Genomic DNA, 27596 nt, shown 5'->3' on the forward strand with positions numbered 1-27596 from the left:
TGTATATATGTATTTACAGACATTTATATACATATAAACACATAAATACATATGTACACATATATAGACAGATATATAAGTGCATTGGAGTCCTTTGCAATTCAGTAGATAAAAACATCAAAATCCATATTTATGCAATATTCAATTTTAATAAAGTATTATAGTGTATTTTAACCATAAATATTTCTCATTTCAATGTTCTGCACATATAAGAATATGTTCTATGTATTTTTATATAGATATTCCTATATCTTTATATATCTATACCTTTATATAAAATTATATATATATATATATATATATATATATATATATATATATATATATATATATATATATATATATATATATATATATATAAGTCAGAGATACCAGCACTCTCTATATTAAGTATCAGGCCGGGGTGCACTCAAGCATATCCATAGAAGTAATAGTTCAAAGGAGGCACTCACCTTGTTGCAAAAAGTGTTTAATTAAGTGTGAACATTTTCAGGATATAATTCCCGTCCTCAAACTCCTGAAAAAAATCAAAGCAGCACTATAGCCAAATCTTTTTACCTGGCTGTGTGCTCGTCACAATGGGGTATCAGCAGGACCCCAATAGATACAGTCCATATGTAGAAAGTAACAGCACCACAGCACACCAGTATTCTTAAAGGTGAATTATTTCTTTATTGGTGATATCATAACCATAAAGCAGCAACGTTTCAGACCTACATGGTCCTTATTCATGCATAGTTTAAAAACATTAAAACACACATTTAAAAAGGGTGATTAAACCAATCAGGTTTCAGCTCACATTACTAATTGATTTAACGCATACCTGTCCAGGTATGACAACTGAAATATTTACTTTTTTTATTAGCGGCCTCTAGTGGTGCCATTCTGAATGTCACCCCAGTTCAGTATAAAAATCTATAAAAACAAGTATAGATCATAGTCCCTATTCAGACCAAAAGGATATAAAGTATTTAATTTCTTAATCCACCAGACCTCTTTTTGTTTTAATTAAAGTTCTCTATAGCCTCCTCTCCTATGTATAGGAATATGATCAATTACTTGGAAGCGCAACTGACTAACTGTATGTCCCATTTGAGGAAAATGTGCAGATACCGGCATAAGGCATCTATAAAATCTAAAGATATGTCTTTACCGGTATCTGCACATTTTACTCAAATGGGACATACAGTTAATACTACTATGTTTAACAAAACCTGGTGCAACCCTTTAAAGAAATGTTTTATAGAAAGACATAGAAAGAATAAAGTGGCATACATTACTGTCACTTTAAAGAAAGGGATTTCTGCACACAGAATCCTTAATCAAATTGTAATTTATTAAGTTGCGATTATAAAAACATGTCATTGACCGGGTAGTGTCCAGTGTCCTGAACAAACCAACAAAAAACATACAACATCTAACAAAAAAACCTAAAACCTAAATAAAGCAAGAAAAACCTTTATGCATATAAACATATACAAAGTACACATAGAGTCCTTAAAGCGAGGATCAAAAGCATCCGGCTATATATCACTAGTCAGAGTTACTCACACACTCCACAGAGGATATTGAAGGCTTGCAAGCTTGGGATCCGGAGGAATACCTTTGTTTGCGGCAGTGTTTAAACCAACCGCCATTCAGCTTAAGCTCTCAGACATGCCGATACCTTAGATGATGTCATTAGGGGGCAGGTTAGTGATCTTACACACCTCTCCTCTGGTTGGTTAGATTCCAGAAAATCTTTGTCTCATAAGCTGTCATGCCTGTCAAGTGTAAGGCTTGTATAGCAGCTTCTATGTGGTTAACTTCCAGTGGGAAAATACCAATACAGCAAAGTCCCATAAACACAGTTCTGTGCACACACACCAGCTAGGGTACGTGCGATCCAAACCCCTCATTCAGGGTGTACCACGAATGTCCGGAAACTCCTCCTACTGGTTGTTTGTTTGCTGAAAGATCCACATATAGCAGATAATGGGTTTATCTTGCAAAAAAGGTTAGATTCATAGCAAAGTATCCAAAAGCCACATTGTTTCAAATGGTATAACACACTGAGTGCCAACGTCACGTACGTTTCACCCCACCATAGACTTGTGTGTCAGGGGCTTCATCAAGGCATAATTAATCTCCCAGAACCACCTCTTTTTATAGCCCAGAAGGAGGGGGAGAAGGGGCAAAAAGAAAAGAGTTACCTGGGTCACAGATGAGGGAAAGATACTATCAGACAAGACAAACGAGAGGGAGGGGAGAGCAGTATGGCCAGTACAGGGGGAGGCCTCGGGGAATGGGGACTCGCAGGGGTTACTAGATAACCCAAAATATGAAGAACTACAGGTGGTTAATATTGATCTCCTAAAAAAAGGATTATCCTTTTGCCCCTCAGCCAACTTAGACAAATTTGAGGTCATAAAAGACCTCCATTTATTTGCAAGGAAGATAGTCTTGTCTCAAGTAATGAAAGGATCGGACCTTGCTGCCCCTAGTGCAATTACAGATGATGAAGAGACAATTAGAATTCTTGAGTCTCTCCTTGCTGATAATGAGCAAGGGGGGACTCATGATCACACTTTGCAAGAAAAGGTGAAAATGTTTAAACCAAAGTCATCATAAATGCCATCTCTGTCACTGGTTCCAACTGTCAATATTTTTGTGAAACAGGTTGAAAAAGAGATTCAATCTCTTGGTGAAAAACAGGGGTATGACAATTTGAAACCATGTGAGAGAGGTGCTTTAAAAGAGTTAAACAATGCTAAAAATGTTATAATGAAGCCAGCGGACAAGAGTGGCAATCTTGTCCTTATGGATGAGTGTCTCTATGTAAAGGAAGTTAAGCGCCAACTAAATGATAAACATCAATATGAGAAGCTAGATGTGAATCACCTGGAAAAAATAAAAAACTCCTTATTTAGAATATTAAATGATGCCAAAAGTCGTGGCATAATAACCCCCAAAGAGTTTCTTTATTTGTATCCTGAACACCCAGTGATGCCAGTATTCTATGTTCTTTCAAAATTGCACAAGAATATGAAATGGCCTCCTGGCAGGCCAATTGTCTCCGAGATTGGAAGTGTCGCTGAAAGAATTGGCGAATATGTAGATCTACTTCTACGCCCTTTTTTAGTGATACTTCCCACAGAACTGTGTTTATGGGACTTTGCTGTATTGGTATTTTCCCACTGGAAGTTAACCACATAGAAGCTGCTATACAAGCCTTACACTTGACAGGCATGACAGCTTATGAGATGAAGATTTTCTGGAATCTAACCAACCAGAGGAGAGGTGTATAAGATCGCTAACCTGCCCCCTCATGACGTCATCTAAGGTATCAGCATGTCTGAGAGCTTAAGCTGAATGGCGGTTGATTTAAATTCTGCCGCAAACAGAGGTATACCTCCGGATCCCAAGCTTGCAAGCCTTCAATATCATTTGTGGACTGTGTGAGTAACTCTGACTAGTGATATATAGCCAGATGCTTTTGATCCTCGCTTTAAGGACTCTATGTGTACTTTGTATATGTTTATATGCATAAAGGTTTTTCTTGCTTTATTTAGGTTTTAGGTTTTTTTGTTAGATATTGTATGTTTTTTGTTGGTTTGTTCAGGACACTGGACACTACCCGGTCAATGACATGTTTTTTTTGCAACGTAATAAATTACAATTTGATTAAGGATTCTGTGTGCAGTAATCCCTTTCTTTAAAGTGACAGTAATGTATGCCACTTGATTCTTTCTATGTCTTTCTATAAAAAATGTATATGAATATATACATATATATTTATGTGTTAATATGTGTATGTACACATATTAACACATACATATATATGTATATAATCATATACATATATACTGTATCTACATTGCGGTCTATTGGAACACACACTTTTTTTAACACCCCACTCCCACCAACTTTAAAGCCCCAAAACTGCTTATTGCAGTTTTTTTTTAAGTAAAATTTGCCCGTGTGCGGGAGTGCAATAATTTAGAGCTCCAATTGTAATCTAGCCCAGTATTAAAAGCAAAAAGCATGAGATAATGTATATCTAATTTGCATGTCTTATCCAGAGTTCTCTGGTGCATTGATAGTAGAGTTCTTATTTAAAATGGAAGTTTTAATTTTTTCCATATGCAGTGTATTATATGCTTACTCTCACTTATAGTATGCTTAGGTTACTATTACAGTATTATTAATGGGGTGATAGCTTCTTTTAGAAGGAGAGATAGACAGCTTAGTACCATTTTTATTTCCAATCAATATAAGGAGTTTTGACTTAAATAATATTTTAGAATAACTCCTTGCTATCCTTAACACTATTGTCCAGCTTGCTGTTATAACCCTTATTGCACGGTACTAAGTCCTTTATCCTATTCATGTAATTTAGTATTTGAATTCCCTTTTCAGATTACTAGTTTTATTTGCATATAAAATGCAGCCATCTTTTCTAGTATCAGTGTTTAAGCAAGTATAGGCATATGTCTTGCCACCCATCAACTCTACAGCTATGCTTTAAATTATTGGAGGGTATCAATCATTTTCTCTTACATGACCATCCCACCCAGATATTTTAAGATTTGGGCTTTCTCAGGCAGCATATATGTTAATAGGAGCCATCCCATTTAAGGTATCCTCTATAGCTGTTACATTGGCCTGTACTCAGTTCATAATTATGGAATATATTTTGCTATTTGGCCTCCCTTATGTATTAATATATCTTTGTGTTAACTCCAGAGTTTGTTATTTCTATACACTTATCTAATATATTTTTCATATTTTTATTCTTCTGAGCAACAATATGTCCTATGTCCCATGGGGTGGTTCTTCCCCCTCCCCCTATTTTTGTATTTGTTTGAGTTCTTACCTATATTGGTTAATATGTTTTGATATGAAGGAGTTGAGCTCTAACAAGATTTTATGTAGGAATTGATTAACAAATGTGGGCATTGTTAACATTGTTATGTTACATTTGCTGGGTACAGTTATTCATATGTCCTTATACTATTCACATTCCTGGGTCTGAAAGGGGCCATCTTTGCTTTATCCCCCCACATTTCCCCTTACCACAATGATGACATTTAGAGTGGTCCACGAGAAGTAAGTATTTATTATTAGGGGAAATTGTTTCACTTTCTTTTTGTTTTTCTTTTGGAAGTTAATTACACATATCTTTATTACACAAATATGTGTTTATCTGAGTGCCTACTTTAGTAACATAAAAAGAGAAGTTTACCTGAGAACTTATTATGTAAGAGCATTCTATGAAGTTTCACTTATGCAGAATACGCTGGAGTGAATTTTTAGGCGCTATCTTATAACCAGGGGTATCACTTGACACTCAACCTGCATAGCTAGCATCCCCAAATAGCATTGAAATTTCCCTGCTCTGTACACTCTCCACAGTGAAGCATAACATGGTAACAGCACAAGTATCTCTGGGTGGCCTCTGATCACTTTAAGAACAGTCTTTGTCCTCTTAGAGCTCCACCTCCCTTAGACACTCTGCTTCAATACCATAGTTCATTTGCAGTAGGGATGCTTTGCACCTGAGAAAGAGTCTATCTGTAGATACATGCTGGAAATATGGTGGTTTGTTCATACGGTAGACAAGTGAAACAGGTGGATCCTCATAACAACAGACACTCAAGTCAGAAGGAGTCTAATATGGAAACAAACAGCACAAGATGAGCACGCACCCTGATACAATCATAATTATGCCCAACAAAACTTGTTTCACTTTTTTTGTAAGCATCACAATTTCATTTAATAGCTTAAATTATACTATGTCATCCTATGTCATTTAAAACAGTAAAACATTGTGGATATATAATATAAGATACATACATGTATTATGCTTTTACAGAGAATAACTCACAGCTTCTCTATACAATTTAAATGATACCTTAAACATGAATACTAAGCAAGTAAAAACTGCTAGACTTCATCAAGAGACTGTATGGCTTTGCTAAGGGGCATATTTATCATTGTGAGAGTGGACATGATACGAAGTAGCGTATCATGTCCACCGCACATCCATAAATGCCATGTGACACCAGAATTGTTATCTTATAACCGGGGGTATCACTTCACACTTAGCAGTATTCTACACCTTCACCTGGAACTGTTCTGTTTATTATAAGGTATCACAGACTTTTATAGACAATGGTTACAGAATATGGGGTTAAACAATGACGTAATCATAATCACACCATTTCACACAGTATGCTTAGAACAAAGAACTTCATTAAAAATAAGAAATAAAACAGAGTTGTACTGAGAAACAAAGAGTTTTAGATACCGGTGTATTTGGGCGCATCGCCATGATATAGCAAGGCCATTGGACAAATTATTGAGATAACGTGTTCAGCTTCATATTTTTCTCACATCATAATAACTACCTTATAATGAAATAGAATAAACTCATCTTAAAATGGAGTCTAAAACAAAATGTATTACAAAATGGCATCATTATGGTTGTATATTCTTACATACATGATGAAAACCTTGTTAAATGACTAACTAATGTATAACACTAATCTATGAGATATGACTCTGTACACAGATTTTGTACCAAACTTTATTTTCTTTACTTTCATCATTTGTAATGCTTTACAACTGTTGTACATCTATATTATCTTTTTGAAAAATGTAATAAAAATTAATAAACTAAAAAAAAAGAGGTTTACTTTATGAGACCCATGAGTAGTCTCTTTACTTTAGGTTACTTTCTGTTGCTATAATAGATCCATGTGTTTTAGAGGTCCAAAAGTGGTCTCTTGGGCAATTTAGAAAGTATAATTTAATTGGCATGCTAATTTTTTGTTATTGCAATTTTTCTGTGGTTTATTCTCTGTAACATTTTGTCACTAGGTACATTTATTGTTGTTTTGCTGGTTACAAAGGAGCATTGTAACCATTATATTGATGTATTTGATACATATTTGTATACCTATTATCCTACAGATTTTTATTGTCTGTATGTCTGCTATTAAACCTAAAAAATCCCCAAAGTTTTCTTCTGAGTGAAGAACAATGCTGTTTTGAGTATTTCTTAACATACCTTTGTCTTTGGCTTAACTCACCTTCTGGTTAACGCACAAGTGAGAGTCAGAACCGACTTTTGTTGCATTCCTGAAATAAGTCTATGTGGTGAGGAAGTTAGTGTGGCCACACTGCCCGACCTCCAGATGTTACTGCGTCTGAGGCTTTGCTCAATGAAAACTTTTTACTTTCAATTTGTAACATGAGCGCAATAAAAGGAGCACAATCGATTTAAATTGAGTGTTGTTGGTGCTCAATAGAGCTAATATCTTTGTGCTCCTTCCTTTTTTTTACCTCCGTAGGTCTTCACACTACACACAGATCAGTATAAAATCAAAACTTCTGGATATCTCTCTATATTACATAGCCCACACCAAGGATCATTCTTTTAGTGGAGAACCATCATTCTAAGCACAGTTTTCTGTCTTGGAGTTAAGCATGATTCTGCACTCCAAATTGTATTCCTTATATATAAGAGCCCTGCAATTTCTGTTGCTCTTATCTACATAAAATCTTTAGCATTTTGTCTTCCTTGGCCACAATTACTCTAATTTATTCATTGATTTTGTCTTAACAACTGCAATCTAATTTCTAGTGACCATAACAGCACACACTTCTATTCTCTCCACTAAAACATAATTGCTTCTGTTGGACTTAGTCATCTTAGTCATGGATCAATAACATTTGCACCACTCTACCAGTTCCTACTCTGATTTTACATATATCACAGGGACAATATACTGATGATATCCTGAATATCTTGCAATAATCTTAGACTTTGTCAGACTGTTGCCTACCTTTTATAGCTTTAAGATCTTACCTAATCAAATCATGGTCAATGACTCATTTTACTGCATTCAAGCTCAACCAGAAAATGACTATGCTACTTTATTTGAAAGAAAAATGTTGATTAGGAAGTGCAGATAGTAAGTTTCACATTTACATTAAAAGGACAGTCAAGTAAAAATTAAACTTTCAGGATTTTGAAAGAGCACACAATTTTAAACAACTTTCTAATTCACTTTAATTATTTAAATGTGCACAATCTTTTTATATGCACACTTTATGAGGCACCAGTTCCTACTGAGCATGTGCAAGATTCACAGAATATACTTATTTGCATTTTGTGATTGGCTGATGGCTGCCACATGATGCACTAGGAAGGATTATGTAACTAAATTACATTTGTCAGAATACATTTTACTACTCATTTGAAATTTAAACTAAGTGCTTTTGCATTGTCTCTTTATTATGATTGTATTGATTATGTTATTCTACTGTGTTAATGGTCCTTTAAGATAGGCTTAGAAACAGGAATTTCCTTAAGATCTCTGGCATTAATGTTAATGGGACAGTTCACCCAATTTTCTACCTTTTAAATTGTTCCCAATGATCCATTTTAGCTGCTGGAGTGTATTAAATTGTTTACAAGTGGGGGGCGGAGCCAGCAGCGCTTGAGAGTGGATGCACATTTTTGAAGCTCCAGCTAGTATTGCTCTAAAAATTGATTTTACATGCTTCTTAAGGCACTTCTCATCCTCTAAGTATTGAAGAACATGAGACAGATTCCTGCTTAACATTCGATGAAGGTGATAATATTGCATTGAGACAGTTTTCTTAAGTTAGAACCGGAGGCCTTATCTGGAGTTGGACGGGCGGTGGCCATTTTCCTGCCCACGTGGTGGGGAAGCTACCTTGCACAGACCAGCCTATACTTCCCTATGTGAACTAAGACTTTTCTCGCTATCACCCTAACCCTCGGCATCTAAGATGGTGGAAGCCCATTGGATCCTAGCCAAACTAAATAAACTTCTAGAGTCTTATAGACTCACTTTCATCTCAGCTTTGATCGGAGCTCCAGACTCTGCGGATGTCGGTGGAGTACAGCAGGAAGCCTGCATATGTCCGGCCAACAGCGGCAGCGTGAGTGGTGATGCTTTGGGGCCCCAGCATCTCCCGCATACTTCAGCGGCTGAGTCTTTGAGTGTTGCTGCCGGTGGGGGCTGGCCACCCGTTCAGTGCAGATCCCGCAACGCTGGAAATGAAGGTTTGGCTCCGGATTCCAGTGCTTTCTCGCACAACCCTACCCTTACCTACTTGCCTTTGTCACTGCAAAACCAAACATCTATGGGTCCTACACGTGGGTTAGCCTCGGTCAGTGATTATGCTTCTCATCTAAGACGCCAGGAGAAGAAAGATAAGTGCAGCTTTCTCTCTGACCAAACGCTTAAACTGCACTTGAGACTCAGCTTAGAACAAGCTCATGTGCTTGGGGACAGACTCTCCTTACCCTGGCCCTCCGGCGTGGGATAGATAAACCGAGATGAAGCTATTGAAGGCCCTCCTAAATAGATAATGTAACTATGAGGGTGAACTGACATTAAGATACCGTGGGACTGCACTCTATTATTCACTTCTTGAACAGAGTGCTTGTTTTATGGTTATGGGACGGACTATGTTCTTATGTTCTTATGCTATTTGTTAAGTGGCAGGTTAATGGGTTTTATATAGTAAATAGTTTTATATGTTCCGCCAGCTCATGCTATGTTAGGTAATTATCACTTGGGGTTGCTTGCTAGACATGGTATATTTCACACTCATCAATGGGTTAATAAACTCTGTAACCCACTCAGTTTAGAGAGCCAGTCAGAGCAGATTTTATTAGTTTAGATGTTTCAAACGATGACATTTATGATTCTAGGGTTTTTGTGGTCAGCAACGCTACTCACCCTATATGTTAGTATTTATAAGCTGGTTATTACCCCATGCACTACATATTAATGTTGTAGTTTATACGCTCCAAATGACACCACCTATGGCTTTAGGATCCTCTGCGATCAATAACATTATTCTATCTGTATGTTGTTTTTTGCAGGTTGACTAGTTAATCTTTAGATTTCTGAAATAATTTGCATGTTATTAAATATAATGTTGGACTGTGTGCTAACATTCTCAGTACGTCATTGCCATAGATGTCAGTTTATACCATTTTCCACGTATGTATGACCACCTCCCCTCCTCCCCCCCCCATTCTCATATAATGTACCTTCCTGCTTGGAAGGGCTAGTTATGCGGTCTGTCTTATTTGTACCGCAACCTTTATCATTGAAAGTATTAATGTGACATTTCTCTACTTCATTTATACTGTAATGCTAGTAATATGTGACTATGAAATAGTCCACAAGATATAAGAGATTCTCAAAATATTTTTGTATTGCAAAGCTGATTATACATGGCTGCAGGGTGTTTCCCCAAAGTTTACAAGTACTCATGCTATATTATATATGTTCACAGAATGTTTCAAGATGTAGGGGGACCTCTTAATTCTCTATGTCATAAAACTAGGAGTACATAACAACAAAATGTTTTACAGCAAAACTAAATCTGGAAAAGTGAGGTATTTGTTTTGTATGGGTAAAACTCTTTATGATATAATGGTTATGACTATATCTTTGTAAGTATCATGGATATGATGTTGTTCTTGCCCCGTTGCTCTTTCTATATGTTAAAGGATTACTTTCTGTTATAATTTTTAAGCTAAACAACTAACATATTAAAGTTAATAAACATTAATTAAAACCTACTGACCTATATTTTCTCCAAAACAAAGTTTCATAACGTTCTAAAAGTTATATCTTTTATTCGCTGATGATGTCACGTTATCCTGCCCACTATTTTCAGCACTGTGTGTTTAAAATACTTAAACCAATAACTTTGTGTTTAAAGCGCCATTTTGAAACCTAGGTATTGTAAACGGATTGGTACAGAGCAAAGGATACCCACGGAGTGGGTTTGGAAAACAATTAAATTTGCAGACAAGATTTCTGATATACGGTAGGGATATATTAATGAAATGCTATTGATAAAAAGCGTATTTAGTTAGTTAGTAACAGGCATAGAAAATATTTACTTACAGTGGCCCTTTAATATCCCTCTTGCACTGTGACATGTATGTTGTAACCTAATTTTAACCTCAATAAAAAATATAAAAAAAAAAAAAAATTTTTACAAGTAGCTCCTTTACCCCTATTTTGGCCTTTGAAATAGCTGATTTAGCCTGTGGTTTCCCAACCTGTACTGAAAGTTTTTATACTGGAGTCTCAGCTATTGAATAGCCTAAGTAAACACAGCTAGTAGAAGAAACTACACTCTCAGTGTGGTACAGGATAGTTAAAGGGACAGTAAAGGCATAATTAGACATTCATGATTTAGACAGAGCATACAATTTGAAACAACTTTCCAATGTACTTCTATTATTTAATGTGCTTCCTTCTCTTGTTATCCTTTGCTGAAAGGTCTATCTAGGTAAGCTCAGGAGCAACAAAGAACTAGGTTCTAGCTGCTGATTGGTGGCTGCATATATATATACCGATTGTCATTGGCTCACCCACGTGTTCAGTTAGAAACCAGTAGTGCATTGCTGCTCCTTCAACAAATGATACCAAGAGAATTAAACAAATTTGATAATAGAAGTAAACTGGAAAGTTGTTTAAAATTGTATGTTCTACCTAAATTATGAAAGAACAATTTGGGGTTTCATGTCCCTTTAAGTAATAAAATGAAAATTTTCCATTGTTCTCTCTATGTATTGAGCTTTAGTTTTCCAGACAAATTTAAGTGTGTGTACACAAAGTGATAACATAATGAGATCTGATATTATCTGAAGCTCAACCCATTGTAATATGCAGTGGTTTAAAAGCACAAAACCAGCTACTTCATATACACAAATAAACCTGAACATGCAATTTCTCATACATGTTATACTCTGCAGCTGGTATAACAAGTCATTGAAAATACATTGATATAAAAACAATTTTACAATGTACTGTCTCTTTAAGTTTTATGCAACTGAATTTCCCTTTTTTTAACTAGTAAAAAAGTGAAATTTAATCAGATTAACTTTAAAAGGAAACTGTACTGTCAGCCACATAAAAAAGTAACATGTTTTGTTTTTTTTTTATGAAAAAAAAAGTTAAGTAAAAGCTTTACCTATTACATTTGTATCACTTGTGCACTCCCTCCTAATCTTCGTTGGCTGATAGGTAAATCCTGCTAATGTTTTTAATGAGCATTAGTAGAAAGAATCTCTAAGCCAATTAACTTTAGCACAACTAATGTATTAGTTTAAATGTAAATATCTTTTATGTCATTTTTAAATGCTGCTCTTTAATATAGATAACAGAAAAGTTCTGAGTATAGTGTCCCCTAACTTACCAGCAAGGTAATCTATGTTAATATCCTTTTATATTAAGGCTTTTAGCAATTTTACATGTTATAATGACTTCAAACAGAGGGATAGATACAGTCCATTACACACACACAGAATAATTATGTACAGAAGTCCAAATTGCTTGCACTGCTCCATATTTTTGTCCTTAAAACATACTGAAAAAAAACCAGTGTATCTCTTTTCTAAATATCAATATATAAGACATACTTATTATACATAAATAAAATAAATATCTTGATTCATTCATAAATATAAGCATAAAAGCAATGTACTCCATCTGTGGCATTATCTAGCCACTAATTGCAAAATTCATAAATATGGGATAACTTCATGATATATAAAATTTAAATGATTAGACTTTTCTATATAGTATATTGCTGGCAAACAGCATATACAGTAAATACTTATTCCTAAATATTTCAAAAACACATGTATAGCTCCACATCTATAATAGGTTCCCCTTCCCAAAAATTCAGGATTCCATGCTTAGGCAATCCAATAAAAATTGCTAATTAAAAACCAGAAGATAAAAGGCTAAATTACAAGTGGCATGCTATCGTTAGTGTGTGCACAATATTCAAATATTGTATCAATGTAAACTTTGCACATATTACAAATTGAAAGATAACACAACAGCACGAGCACAAACTAAATTTGTGCTCATCGGTTTAGCGTGACCATAGTTCTGGCTTAACACGAAGTTGCATCAAACACAACATTATTATATTGAAATAAAGTGTTACACTTATATATACACTACCTAATAAAATTATTCTTATAGGGGGGGCGGAGCCGGCCAGCGTCTGTGATGGCCGCATGATCTTTAGCTCCGGTTAAAGGAGCGTTCTCCACGGCATCGTTAGGGGATAAAAGGGCCTCAGCAAACCTGGAAAAGACCACCGATTATCTGGAGAGGTGCAGGGGCACCGCAGGAGACATCTATCTTGCCATTCAGTGAGAGCTGGCGACGAAACTTTAATCCGGAGGGCCGCAGGCCTAAATGCGCACTAGCTAAAAGTGAATAACCAGCACGCACGCCAGTACTACAGGGGGTAAGATTGAAACACTCGGTGAAACAATACCTGTATATAAACTTGTTAGATGCCCCCTGTGATGGTGATGCCAACACACACTAATGCTTGAGAAGTAGCCTAGCAGTGTGTTCAGTAACAAAGCTTGTTTGGGCCTTTCCGGACAGGAAACAGCTACTGAGGCAGAAACCTGATACACCTTGCAACCTTTAGTAAACATTATGGACGACACACAGGAGTATATTATTGCATATGACCTGACCTAATCATGTAAATAGCCCCTAGCTCCGCATCAAACAGCTTCAAATGGCACAGATCTGCGAGGGTACAAAAAACCTTAATAATACACCACCCATCTTTTTACTAGTTGTATTCAAGCAGACCTGCTAAGATTGACAAAGCGTTGTGTGCAGTTTGTAAAGAAACAAATCTACTTTGCCTCAAAAGAGTAATTTATTTTCCTTTCTCTATCCTGGCCTGTAGGGCCCTGGGTCGCCACAACACCATCAGGCATTCAGCCTAGATTACAGTTTAGAGATTGAAGCCCTTCTATCATACTGCTACTGAAGAGTCAGCAATGGCATCAAGACGCACACCTAAACCAGACAAAAACATTAAGGGTTTGGCACCCCCCAATGCAAAAATGGATAATTTTTTAAAAGTTCTAGAATCTTCTAGGTCGAATGCTTCGGAGCCACCAGACACTGAACAAGCTACTTCTGATGTAGACGCTTCGGCTCTCCTCACTAAAGCCGATATACAGAACCTGCCGACTAAAGCAGACTTTGCCTCCTTTTTCACCCAGGTAGGAAAAATCATTAAGGAAGGACTATCTGAGGTCAGGAAAGATCTCTCAGACCTGGGGGATAGAGTTATGCAGGCAGAGGAAGACTTGGAACAATTTACTAACACTACTGAACTTCAAAACCGAACTCTGTAGGTCCACGACGACATGATACAACAACTTCAAAACCAAGTCGAAGATCTCGACAACAGAGGGAGACGGCAGAATCTTAGAATAAGAGGCATCTCTGAGAAAGTCGCGACATCCCAAATCCAACAGCACCTGCAACAGCTATTTCAACACGTCCTGCAAGAGGATACAACAGTCATACCCCTAGACAGAGCCCATCGAGCTCTGCGCCCGAAACCACCAGAAGATAAGCCACCGAGAGACATAATCCTGAAAATTATGACAGCCTCACGAAAAACACACCAAATCCTGTTTGAAGGAGATACAATACAAATTTATGCTGATTTAAGCAATATTACACTTTCCAAGCGCAGAGAGGCAAGATACCTCACCACACACTTACAGGACTTAAAGATACCCTACAGATGGGGTTTCCCTTTCTGCATCAAGGTGTTACACAACTCCCAAATTGTCACATACAGCCACCCAGATGACCTCGAGCACTTCTGTAACAGTCTAAAGATTCCAACTCCATCTATACGCTCGACACAACCTACCACATTGTCAGGGGATAACCCGCAAGCACCGGAACCAAAGCAACAGAGACTCGCCTGGACAAGAGTTTCAAGGAATACCAATAAAGGAAATCTAAAACCAGCCCACCAGGAAGAAGGACCATCCTGAACCTGCAGTACATGAGCCAAGAGACTGGTTAACTTCATAATTACCTATTTTTTGTTGTATCGTTGTGCCCAGACTTTAGAAGTTCCTGGTAAAGTGCATAGAGAACGTTCTATTTATATATATATATACAGCTATACTGCTGTCTTAAAGTAAATTTACGCTAACAGACTAGCCCCTACCCATCCCCCAATTAGGCCTCCCCACAAAAACCTTCAAATTCCAGAGGGAGAAGCTCCATTATAGTAACCTCCTCTATTTACTATGACCCCCCCTTCTTACTCAGAATACTGTTTTAAGTATTGTTGTTTATTAGATTTAACTGTTACAGGTTTTATTGTTATGTTATTAATGTATTATATGTTTAACTCATGTTTTTTACTCCTTCCAGCAGATTCTTTTTACTGGAAGAGATTGCTGCTCCTTATACTATTCCTCCTTTCCCTCCCACCCTTTCCTTGGCAGAGACAAAATTGAAAGGCATCAACTACAGGCTTTAGACCTCAGGTATTGTGACATACAGCCCATACGCACTAACATTGGGCTCACAGATTCCCGCTCCACTATATATGTAGCAACTTATAGACAGTCCAAACAACACTACACAACTGTGCTCCTCCACAACGTACATGGCAGTCCCTGATATTCTATTAATTTCCCAAAATGTTAAAGGCCTAAATTCACCCACCAAGAGATCCATTGCCCTTAACTGGTTTCATAGACATAAAGGGGAGGTTCTCTTTTTACAGGAGACACATTTCTGCAAACACGAGACACCAAAATGCTCCTCTAAACAATTTCCAGTTGGATATTTTAATTCGGCCCCTGCTAAGCGAAATGGAGTAGGCATACTATTTAAACACAATATCCCCTTCCAACTCACTCAGAAATGTGTAGATAATGAGGGACGATTTTTGATTCTCGTAGGCACACTCTACAACCGCCCAACCACACTAGAAACATATTATGCACCAAATACTGGCCAAGCTCGTTTTTTTAAAAAACTGCTTAGAACACTATTGGAGGTGATGCAGGGCACGCTGATTCTTGCAGGAGACAGTAATGTGGCTATTGAACCACCGCTAGATTGTTCCACGCATAAAAGCTCAGTACCCAAAAGCTCCAGAGGAGTCATCTTAAGAGCCCTGCGAAATGCAACATTATTAGATACTTGGAGACTTCAACACCCTACACAAAGAACATATACTTTTTATTCAAATCCCCAAAAGTCATACTCCAGAATAGACCACATATTCATAGATGAGAGGAGCCTACACCTAGCGAAACACTCAGATATCCTGCCAACCCCATGGTGTGACCATTCGATGGTAACACTGTCCCTGGCTCTGCCGGACAAACCCCTTACTGATCCCCATTGGCGCCTAGACGAAACACTTCTGCTGCAATCATTAATTAAAGATAAAATTGCGCGCTTGCTCAAAGACTATTTCCTACATAATGCAAACCCAGATACATCCCCCGCCTTAGTCTGGGAAGCCCACAAAGCGGTAATTAGGGGGGAATTCCTGAAACAAAAGTCTATATTGAGGAAAAATTATAATGAGAGATACTATATGCTACTGCAGCAGCTCCGAGATACAGAGACACTACATATGCAAACCCCAAATAATGAACAGTACATAACTCAATTAACTAAAACTAGACGCGACTTGAATGATTTGCTCAGCAAGGAGATGCAGAGAAAAGCTATCTATCTAAACAAACTCTATTTTGTAGAAGGTAATAAGGCAGGCCCCTTGCTAGCTAGAGCCCTAAAAGATCGCACTAATAACCGATTTATCCGTAAATTGTCGCTGCCAACCACGCCAGGGGAACATAGCCATGACAGTAGAACAATCGCAAATACCTTTAGAGATTATTATCACACCCTATATAACATCCCTGCAACACCACACTCCTCAGACAGCGAGGCAATAGATGCCTACATACAAAGAGCTAATATTCAGAGTTTACCAGACCATATTTCGGAACGCATGGATGACCCCATATCCCTGCCAGAGGTTATTGCAACCATAAATAGTAAACCATTGCGTAAAAGCCCCGGCCCGGATGGCCTCTCGGCCTTCTACTATAAACAGTTCCAATCTATCTTGGCCCCTCACCTAACTAAACTCTTTAACTCCCTTGATAAAGATGGACTCCTCTCCCCTAACCTCCTAGAAGCACACATCTCGGTAATCCCTAAACCAGGAAAATCCCCCACAGAACCAAGCAACTATCGCCCGATATCCCTACTAAATGGGGATATAAAAATATATGCCAAGATCCTAGCAAACCGTATCAGTAAAATACTCCCAACCCTAGTGCATGTAGATCAGGCTGGCTTCGTTCCGCTCAGAGAGGCCAGGGACAATACAATTAGAGTTCTCCATTTAATAGAGTATGCAAAAACAAAACAGATCCCTGCAGTCCTGGCCTCCACTGATGCGGAAAAGGCGTTTGACAGACTGAATTGGCCCTTTCTGCACAGTACACTACAGCATTTTGGCTTTGGGGACCTAATAATCAAACAAATTTTCCACCTATACAATAAACCCTCAGCAAGAGTCCGTGCAAATGGGGTACTCTCACAAAGTTTTAGCATTAGTAACGGGACTAGACAGGGATGCCCGCTATCGCCCATTCTTTTTGTCCTCACGATGGAGATCCTAGCCTGTCACATTAGGAAAAACCCAGATATACACGGTATTAGCATCGGCCCAGACTCCCACAAACTAGCCATGTTTGCAGACGATGTGTTAGTTACCCTAACTCTACCTGACACATCACTACCCAACCTGACCCAGGAATTTAATAACTTCAGTAAATATTCACATTTCCACATAAATTATTCCAAGTCAGAACTCCTAAATATCTCCATGACTACTAACGACTTCACGAATTTCATACCAACATGCCCATTCAGAATTCAAAATTCACATTTAAAATATCTAGGCATAGTATTATCTTCTAACCCTGCACAATGGTTCGCTCTGAATTACCGGCCCCTCCTGCACTCTATACAACATTCTCTATCCTCTTGGAGAGAAAAACCTTTGTTGTGGTGGGGCAGGATACAATCTATTAAAATGACAATACTCCCCAAAATTTTGTATATCTTACAGGCAATGCCGATCACCCTTCCTAAGACATTTATACAACAAATACAGAAAGCCGTGAATACCTTTGTGTGGGGAGGATCTCGCCCAAGAATAGCTCGGGGAACAATGTATAGATCCCTCCAAAATGGAGGACTAGGTCTACCAGAGATAAGCCTATACTATCACGCGTCTGTACTACAGAGAATTTTGGATTGGCATTGTAGAAAAGACTCTAAAGCATGGGTAATGATTGATTCTCAACTGCTCAGGTCCCCTAACCCAGGCCCCCTCTGCTGGCTCCCTAAAGCTAGGCGCACCCCTGCCTGCCAATCATCCGCACTTTATAGTCATATATTTAATACTTGGGACTACTTAATTAAAAATACACCAGCTCTGTCCACCCTAGTTTCCCCGCCTACTCCAATTTTCCCTAATATAGAACTGATGGGGGGTTACGAAACCAGGAAAAAAGACACACAAATTACTGAACTGCTGGACTTCGTGCCCATGGCGCTCCTGATTACACAAGGCAAACTCAAAACTAGGGAGGAACTTACACCAATTTTATTTGGCTCTTTTGCCCCCTGGCTAAAATACGCCCAATTATGACACTTTATCCAGACAACTCCCCATAAAGAAGACCTTCTTAGATTGCCAACACCATTTGAGCAAACTTGCTTAGCTGGGAAAACTGCCAGAGGTACATTGTCATTAGCTAAAGGTATGCTCCAAAATGCACAAACCTCCACACTTCCCCCATATGTAGCTAAATGGCATAGAGAATTGGGTACAATAATGGACACTAAACAATGGATACAAATTTATCAGAACACACGCACCTCCTCTACCTCACCTAAAGTAATTGAACTCAACTATAAAGTCCTTATGCGCTGGTATTTGATGCCAGCGAGATTAAACAACATTTACTCTGCCTCTTCCCCATCGTGTTGGAGAGGTTGCAACGAACGAGGCACCACAATACATATGTGGTGGTCGTGCCCCAAACTGCACTCATACTGGAAGGGAGTTGAGACCACATTGGGGAAACTAGCGGAAATAGACTTCTCTTTAAACCCAAGATTAATCCTGCTAAACGAGACACCCCCCCCCCCCTCCAATGCAAAATTAGAAAGACACTAATACGTATAGGACTCAATTGCGCTAAAACACTGATTGCCCTGCATTTGAAGTCCCCCTCAATACCAACACAAGATAGCTGGTTACAAAGCACTGACAAAATGCTCTCATGTGAGGAATATGGCTACTTTAGAAGAGGCAAATCTGCATTCTATGCGGATGTCAGATTTTATTGGGACTCTATCACGCAAAAAGACCCCCACACCATAAGTACATTAACAGACTAGGTGGGACATAAATACATTATTGAACTTCCTTCGCCTTAACATATTTAAAAAATTAAAGGTTGTAGACGTCATAACAGAGCTGCATATAATTCTCATTCGGGGACGTCTCTGCCAGCTACCCTCCCTCCCTCCCTCCCTTCCACCTCCCTTCTCTCTTCTGTTGTGTTTGTTATTTCCTTTTCTTTCTTTTTTTTTTTTTTTTTTTATATATTGCTCTATGGTTTAGCTGGAGAATATTTCAGGCTTGGAGTTATGAGGTGTTGGTCTATTGCAGTAACCGCACATCAACTATAATATAATGACAGGACGAAAACCAAAATTTACATAAAACGAACATGGACAATAAAGGACTATGCTAAGGTCTGCAGCTACAAAAAGCTATAATACCCAGGAACCTACAAGCCAGAAATACGAAACTAATGGTTATTGAAGTGTCCTGTAGCCTATACAAGTAGACCTCCATGAAATTGTTTGCTCAGATTACAGTCCTGTGATTTCTTCTGTTGAATTGTTTGTTTGATGTTAAAATCAATAAAAAATTATTCTTTAAAAAAAAAATATTCTTATAAATAGTTTATATAATATATATAAATATATATAGATAATATTTATAAGGGTTAAAAGGTATATGACATATGACAAGGTGTTCGAATGGAAAGGTATAATGTATATATACATATATCTACATTTTTAAATATGTGTGTGTATGTATGTATGTATACATATTTATATATTTGTATACATGTTTATTTATGTGTTTAAATGTGCATATATGTATATTGTTAGTATATTACTAGGTTACAAAATTATTATTTATTATTATCTTAGCAATAACCTTCAGTAAAATGTTGATGTATTTATCTCAACAGTTGCCAACCAATACAATGTATATACGTAACAATATATTTATTAATAATCAATATTTATTCCTTAATTCTAGATTAGTTATCCTTATAGACACCTTGAACAATATTTATGTAAAAACTAGATTATGAATCAATTATACACGCTTATTCTGTTGCAATATTCCATACCAATCAGATCATAAAAATATGTCTCTAAAATTAACCTTACTCACAATGAATTGCTCATTAATAATACCACAAATGAATTCTACTAGAACAACTTATAATTAGCCAATAATTTTAAGTCAATGACAAATATGACTTATAAATCTGGAGTTCTAAATTACACAGGACTATGAATATACATTTAAAATACCAAATATGCTCTTTAAATTACCAGCTTCAATTAAACTCTAGCAACAATAAATGTCTTTGTTTTAAAACATTGAATTGCAAAACTCCATACATTACCACAAGACCATTTTGCAAATTTCAGCTTTTTCAGATTAATCCAGTTCACCGTCGTAAATAAGAAAGGTATTTGCAATTTCTGGAGATAAAATTAGCTAAATTTTGCTTTCTGTAAACCAAGGTAGCAAGTTAAGTCAGAGAGTTAAAACTCAGCAGCATGACCCTTTTTTATTCTAGTGCAAGAGAATATATCATGTGATAAATCCCACCTTTTTATTCTAATCATTGGTGAACCTCTTGGATACGCACTTGTCTTTTGATAGGCCCTTTGAAGCTGAGCATCTCATTGGCCCTTGATGTTGAACATTTCATTGGCTTACTGGGAATGTACATAGTTATTTGATACTACAATCCCCTTTTGGCTGCAATTCTCGTATAACCCACCAGAGGGCGATATAGGCATTAAAACATATTAATTTTCAACACTGCTACAGTTTAATTGATATATACCTTAATATGTTCATTAAACACACCTATAATTTCCACCATTAATAAATTATATGTTCAATATATATGGGATTATTTTATACTATTTACCCTGAGTATTTTCATACTAAACATGTTATACTACATATAATATTTTAGAAGATGCCTTTAAAGTTACATTTTTACGAGTCGACTAATAGTATGGATCAATAAAATATATATGTTTATCTGACTTATTTTTTATATCAGTTCAGTTGATATACTGGTATATATTTCATTTCCTAGTCACCATCTTATTTAGAAACCTCACCTTCACATCAGGTTATTCCCTCTAATATTTATTAGACTCCAGAAAAAAACAAAGTAAAATGTTATTTTGAAATAAGTCAAACATTTATATATACCAATGCAGTTATTTATTTTTAATTCATTATATCCAACACAGTATGTAAAATGTGATGTATCTCTTAGATCATTATATATATTATTTAGGCAGTCTGTGGTAGACATTAAATATTTGAAAATTACACAATTTCATTTTATATGAAATTCTAACTTCTCCTTTTAAAACCAAGATTTAAATTCTTATATGCTTTCAGCACTCACAGGGTTAAAGATATTTCTCTGTTTTCTCCTGCTATTTTCCATTGAGACGTGCATCTGAGCCTCATGTATTTGAACTCAGTATGGGGTATTTAACATTTAGATGATAAGAGTTACAATCCCTGAGAATCTTTGTATATTCAAATATCAGTTCAGACTAAGCGACTGTTGTCTACAGTGGGTCTGTAACTTTATTATACATCTTGGGCAGGAAGCTTTATATATGGGCATTCAAACTTGAGAGTGTTATATGCTAAGAATACTTTGAAAGCAAATAGAGAGAATTGTAATGTTACAGTATTAACTGATACAAATAGCTTCATATATCTATCTATATATATATATATATATATATATATATATATATATATATATATATATATATATATATATATATATATATATATATATATATATATTATTTAATAACACTCACAGATATCCTGACAATATACATACATAAATTCACTTTTATAAACTTTGGAGACCTTTCCACTCAAATAACTGAAAACAAGAAATATAATTTTTATTGAACATTAATATAAATTATTATACAATAATACTCATACATAATCCTCAATAATACAGATTTGTTGATAGCATATGCAGAAACAGAACTGCTATGTGAGAGGTGCCCAAGTGATCCTCATTCCGACACACATCCAACACACTCAAAACACATGAAAAATACTGCTTTCCCTAGTCATCCCTAAGGGAAAGAAAATGAGTCATCATCTGAACAAGAAAGTTCAACAAGTTGTAACATAGGGGAAATTAAACTTTGTAATCCTCAATTTGAAGCAAAATGTCAACACTTACGCCTAGATTTAGAGTTTGGCGGTAGCCGTCAAAACCAGCGTTAGAGGCTCCTAACGCTGGTTTTGGGCTACCGCTGGTATTTAGAGTCAGTCAGGAAAGGATCTAACGCTGGTATTTAGAGTCGTGGCTGAAGTGAGTGTTAGAAATCTAACGACAAAACTCCAGCCGCAGCAAAAAGCCAGGAGTTAAGAGCTTTCTGGGCTAACGCCGGTTCATATAGCTCTTAACTACTGTGCTCTAAAGTACACTAACACCCATAAACTACCTATGTACCCCTAAACCGAGGCCCCCCCACATCGCTGCCACTCTATTAAAGTTTTTTAACTCCTAATTTGCCGACCGCACACCGCTGCAACCTACATTATCCCTATGTACCCCTAATCTGCTGCCTCTAACATCGCTGTCCCCTATATTATATTTATTATCCCCTAATCTGCCGCCCCAAACATCGCTGCTACCTTACCTACAATTATTGACCCCTATTTTGCCGACCGGACCTCACCGCTACTATAACAAAGTTATTAACCCCTAATCCGCCTCACTAACCCTATAATAAATAGTATTAACCCCTAATCTGCCCTCCCTAACATCACCGACACCTAATTTCAAGTATTAACCCCTAATCTGCCTACCGGACCTCACCGCTACTCTATTAAATTTATTAACCCCTAAAGCTAAGTCTAACCCTAATACTAACACCCCCCTAAATTAAATATAATTTTTATCTTACAAAATAAATTAACTCTTATTAAATAAATTAATCCTAATTAAAGCTATTATAAACCCTAATATAGCTACAATATAAATTATAATTATATTATAGCTATTTTAGGATTAATATTTATTTTACAGGCAACTTTGTATTTATTTTAACCAGGTACAATAGCTATTAAATAGTTAATAACTATTTAATAGTTACCTAGTTAAAATAATTACAAAATTACCTGTAAAATAAATCCTAACCTAAGTTAAAATTAAACCTAACACTACACTATCATTAAATTAATTAAATAAAATACCTACAATTATCTACAATTAAACCACACTAACCAACACTACACTATCAATAAATTTATTAAATACAATATCTACAAATAAATACAATTAAATAAACTAACTAAAGTACAAAAAATAAAAAGAACTAAGTTACAAAAAATAAAAAAATATTTACAAACATTAGAAAAATATTAAAACAATTTTAAGCTAATTACACCTACTCTAAGCCCCCTAATAAAATAACAAAGCCCCCCAAAATAAAAAAATGCCCTACCCTATTCTAAAATTAAAATAGAAAAGCTCTTTTACCTTACCAGCCCTTAAAAGGACCTTTTGCGGGGCATGCCCCAAAGAATTTAGCTCTTTTGCCTGGAAAAAAAACATACAATACTCCCCCCGAACATTACAACCCACCACCCACATACCCCTAATCTAACCCAAACCCCCTTAAATAAACCTAACACTAAGCCCCTGAAGATCTTCCTACCTTATCTTCACCACGCCGGGTATCACCGATCCGTCCAGGCTCTGATGTCTTGATCCAAGCCCAAACGGGGGCTGAAGACGTCCATCCTCTGGCTGAAGTCTTGATCCAAGCGGAATTAAGGTAGGAAAATTCTGATTGGCTGATTTAATCAGCCAATCAGATTCAAGTTCAATCCGATTGGCTAATTGGATCAGCCAATCAGATTGAGCTTGCATTCTATTGGCTGATCGGAACAGCCAATAGAATGCAAGCTCAATCTGATTGGCTGATTGGATCAGCCAATCGGATTGAACTTGAATCTGATTGGCTGATTCCATCAGCCAATCAGAATTTTCCTACCTTAATTCCGATTGGCTGATAGAATCCTATCAGCCAATCGGAATTCGAGGGACGCCATCTTGGATGACGTCCCTTAAAGGAACCTTCATTATGTTTTAGGACGTTGGAAGAAGAGGATGGATCCGCGCCGGAGGTCTTGAAGATGGAGCCGCTCATCATCGGATGGAAGAAGATAGAAGATGCCGCTTGGATGAAGATGTCTACCGGTCCGGATCTTCTCTTCTGCCCGGATAGGATGAAGACTTCTGCCAGATGATGAACTTATTCAGCCGCCGCTTGGATCAAGACTTCAGCCGGAGGATGGACGTCTTCAGCCCCCGCTTGGGCTTGGATCAAGACATCGGAGCCTGGACGGATCGGTGATACCCGGCGTGGTGAAGATAAGATAGGAAGATCTTCAGGGGCTTAGTGTTAGGTTTATTTAAGGGGGTTTGGGTTAGATTATGGGTATGTGGGTGGTGGGTCGTAATGTTGGGGGGGGGGTATTGTATGTATTTTTTCCAGGCAAAAGAGCTGAATTCTTTGGGGCATGCCCCGCAAAAGGCCCTTTTAAGGGCTGGTAAGGTAAAAGAGCTTTTCTATTTTAATTTTAGAATAGGGTAGGGCATTTTTTATTTTGGGGGCTTTGTTATTTTATTAGGGGGCTTAGAGTAGGTGTAATTAGCTTAAAATTGTTGTAATATTTTTCTAATGTTTGTAAATATTTTTTTATTTTTTGTAACTTAGTTCTTTTTTATTTTTTGTACTTTAGTTAGTGTATTTAATTGTATTTATTTGTAGGTATTGTATTTAATTAATTTATTGATAGTGTAGTGTTAGGTTTAATTGTAGATAATTGTAGGTATTTTATTTAATTAATTTAATGATAGTGTAGTGTTAGGTTTAATTGTAACATAGATTAGGATTTATTTTACAGGTAATTTTGTAATTATTTTAACTAGGCAACTATTAAATAGTTATTAACTATTTAATAGCTATTGTACCTGGTTAAAATAAATACAAAGTTGCCTGTAAAATAAATATTAATCCTAAAATAGCTACAATATAATTATAATTTATATTGTAGCTATATTAGGATTTATTTTACAGGTAAATATTTAGCTTTAAATAGGATTAATTTATTTAATAAGAGTTAATTTATTTTGTAAGATAAAAATTATATTTAACTTAGGGGGGTGTTAGTGTTAGGGTTAGACTTAGCTTTAGGGGTTAATACATTTATTAGAGTAGCGGTGAGGTCCGGTCGGCAGATTAGGGGTTAATAATTGTAGGTAGGTGGAGGCGACGTTGGGGGCGGAAGATTAGGGGTTAATAAATATAATATTGGGGTCGGCGCTGTTTGGGGCAGCAGATTAGGGGTACATAGGGATAACGTAGGTTGCGGCGGTGTACGGAGCGGCAGATTAGGGGTTAATTGTATAATGCAGGTGTCAGCGATAGCGGGGACGGCAGATTAGGGGTTAAAAAGTGTAAGGTTAGGGGTTTTTAGACTTGGGGTACATGTTAGGGTGTTAGGTGCAGACTTAGGAAGTGTTTCCCCATAGGAAACAATGGGGCGGCATTAGGAGCTGAACGCTGCTTTTTTGCAGGTGTTAGGTTTTTTTTCAGCTCAAACAGCCCCATTGTTTTCTATGGGGAAATCATGCACGAGCACGTTTTTGAAGCTGGCCACGTCCGTAAGCACCGCTGGTATTGAGAGTTGCAGTGGTGGTAAATTATGCTCTACGCTCCCTTTTTGGAGCCTAATGCAGCCCTTCTGTGAACTCTAAATACCAGCAGTATTTAAAAGGTGCAGGGAAAAAAAAGCCAGCTTTAGCTACGCGGGTCATTACCGACAAAACTCTAAATCTAGCCGTTTATTTGCAGTTAAGAAAGTGTAGTCCCCATTTGATGTATAAGCCTGGCTGTATGCCACAAATAGAGTGCAATCCTCTCCTCCTGAACCTTACAGTGTAAATGTACACATATATGTATAAGTGGGATATTTCCTACTCCATTCACCCAGTTCTGGGATGTTTAACATGTCCATACATATATAGTACGTATATCAATGACCCAATGATGCAATAAGTGCTTTGCGGCTCACATATCTTTCAAAGGGTACGTATATGGTACTTGTGGTTATGTTCGCTTGTCAGCCGCAAAAGTAAGTCCTTCTCCTGGAGCCTTTACTTATCACCATTATTTGCAGTGGTTGTCCAACTGGTGCTGCAATCCTGCATACAAACAAACCATCTCACTGTTTGGTTCAGCCATCTGGATTACCAATGGATACCGCCGAGAGGACAGTAGGCTAATAAAAGATGAGTTGACAGCATCGGTAACACACTACGACACGCGTTTCTGGACTCCTCCCTTTTTAAAGGAGTATACATGACATCTCTATCCACCCCTTCAAATAGTCCATATTGATGCTGTGATTGGCTAAGACACACACACCTTCCATACACATAAACTTCTCTCATTCCACCTCTAAATACTTAAGGTGTACACCGTGCAATTATAAAAATATTTCGTATTGTAAGTATTTAACATTCCAATGTTCTTAAAGTAGAAGAAAATGTTCTTTGTATTTCTAAATATTTATATATATATATATATATATATATATATTGGTTGTGCAGCACTCACAGTAACAATCAAGAATAAATGGCTTCTGCCCCGTATGCACTTTAATGTGAAGTATATACAATTAAAAAATGAAAGGCACTCACCGGGTCTTAAATGTAGTTTCAGGTGTTATCCCGTTCTCAAACCAACATCAAACATTCACACAAATCCCCACCCGATGCATTGTCCGTGGTGTACCAGAAATCATAGGAACCATGTGGTATCTCTCCTCGTCATGCATTGCTATGGTGACCGGACACCACTCGGCAGTCCTAGTGAAATTAAAAATAATCCATCAAGTGATTACAAACATAAAAAGAGGCAGAGGATTGATACATGGTATAGTGTAAAACAGCAAGATGTCATGGATACATACCAGATATAGAAGACTCTAAAAACATCATAAAAGCTCAACTTTAATTCAAATGACTACTGCTGAGCCAATCAATAGTTATGGAACCAACGCCCATCAGCAATACGCAGCTGTGAACTACTGAAATGTATTCCAAATATATTCCTAAAGTTGCCAGGGATGGATAACAGTACACAAATGCACTCTAATTGATCTGTTCTAATGGCAACCTATATTATAAGGATTCCAAAGTAATAGAATATATATAGGTGTACAACACTATATTTAAAATTAGA

Source organism: Bombina bombina, chromosome 6 (assembly GCF_027579735.1).
Source record: "Bombina bombina isolate aBomBom1 chromosome 6, aBomBom1.pri, whole genome shotgun sequence".
In the NCBI taxonomy this organism is placed as follows: Eukaryota; Metazoa; Chordata; class Amphibia; order Anura; family Bombinatoridae; genus Bombina; species Bombina bombina.